Source organism: Magnolia sinica, chromosome 13 (assembly GCF_029962835.1).
Source record: "Magnolia sinica isolate HGM2019 chromosome 13, MsV1, whole genome shotgun sequence".
Classification (NCBI taxonomy): Eukaryota; Viridiplantae; Streptophyta; class Magnoliopsida; order Magnoliales; family Magnoliaceae; genus Magnolia; species Magnolia sinica.
Genome location: NC_080585.1, coordinates 63,172,977 through 63,174,686, shown reverse-complemented (window position 1 = coordinate 63,174,686; position 1,710 = coordinate 63,172,977). Strand labels below are relative to the sequence as shown.

Sequence of the window (1,710 nt, the reverse complement as noted above, 5' to 3'; positions counted from 1 at the left end):
GGGGTTGACTATCCATCGCAGGACTAGACACCGCTCGAAATCCCCTGAGTTAACTGAAGTTATGGCTGAAGACCAACCTCCTCTACTTCCACCCAGGGTGGAGGATACCCAGGATGAGAATGAGGTGCAACAGGCACCCCCGCCTCGTACTTTACGAGATTTTCTACAACCGGCGGGAGTGAGTACGCCCTCATGCATGATTTTCCCTGAAAATACAGGACAAATGGACATCAAGCCAGGAGTTATCCAACTCCTTCCCAAATTCCATGGACTTGAATCAGAGAGTCCATATTTGCATTTGAAAGAGTTCGATGAAATTATAGCTACATTATGTTTTCCTAATGTATCTGAGGATACAATTAGGCTGAAACTCTTTCCTTTTTCCTTAAAAGAGAAAGCTAAGACGTGGTTACATTCACTGCGTCCTAGATCCATTAGCACATGGAACGATATGCAGAGGGAATTCATAAAAAAATTCTTCCCACATCATAAAACGATTACCCTCAGAAAAGCGATCATGAACTTTGCCCAAAAGGAAGATGAAACATTCTTTCAATGTTGGGAAAGGTTCAAAGATTTGGTCAGTTCATGCCCACAACACGGATTTGAAACGTGGCGCATTACAAATTTTTTCTATGATGGACTGACATCTTCCATGCGCCAAATGGTCGAGACAATGTGTAATGGAGAGTTCATTAATAAAGATATCGACGAGGTATGGGACTACCTCGACAGTTTGGCTGAAAAAACACAATCTTGGGACTATTACCCAAAGTCGAATACCACGTCTAGGCCGACTCAATTAAAGGAGAAAGGTGGATTATATCTCTTGAAAGAAGAGGATGATCTCAAGTGTAAAGTGACTACGCTCATAAGGAAAGTTGAGGCCATGGAAGGAAAGAAGGATAAGGTCAATGAAATTGTTTGCGGCATCTGTGATTGCAACATTCACACAACTGAAAACTGTCCTACAATACCTGCCTTTCGAGGAGTGTTGAATGAACAAGCCAATGCCGTAAATAACTATCAAAGACCTTTTACTGGACCTAACTCCAATACATACAATCCTGGCTGGAAAAATCATCCAAACTTTAGTTGGAGGAATGGACAAACGGCGACTCCTCCAGGTTTCTTCAATCAAAATCCAAATCAAGTGAAACCTCAAGAGGAACCGGTTCAAAATCCCATACAAGAGCTGGCTCAGGCAATGCGGGGAATCACAGATTTTATGCAAAAGATAGATTCTCGTATGACGGTTATAGAAAAGGGGATGCTTCCTGCACAACCTCTCCCCAATCCTAAACCGCAGTACGAGAATAATGATCCCAGCTCTTCAAATCAGATGGGACATGCTAAATCCATCACCACTCTTAGGAGTGGGAAGATCATTGATAAAACTCTTCCGGTTAGGCCCGAAAAGCCTCAAGAACCAAAAGAGGACAACAATGATGGATCCAGTGATGTCCCACAAAAAGTGGAACCGGAACTTCTAGAGAAGCCAGTTGCTCCATTCCCCCAACGGTTGGTTTCACCAAAACCTCTCTCTAACTCTCAGGATATCTTAGAGGTGTTGAAACAGGTGAAAGTCAACATTCCTCTGCTTGATGTCGTTAAACAGATACCCTCATATGCCAAATTCCTAAAAGACTTATGCACGACCAAGCGACGGAAAATTATTCAAAAGAAAATCTTCTTGACTGAGAAAGTGAG

General features: G+C 42.6%; 1 non-coding gene across 1 annotated transcript; it reads right to left on the bottom strand.

The window, feature by feature from the left end:
- Nucleotides 1-499: 499 nt before the first annotated feature.
- LOC131224516 (small nucleolar RNA R71) lies at nt 500-606 on the bottom strand. The gene has a single exon (XR_009160994.1). It is a non-coding gene; the product is annotated as a small nucleolar RNA R71 (small nucleolar RNA).
- Between the last annotated feature and the right edge of the window lie 1,104 nt (nt 607-1,710).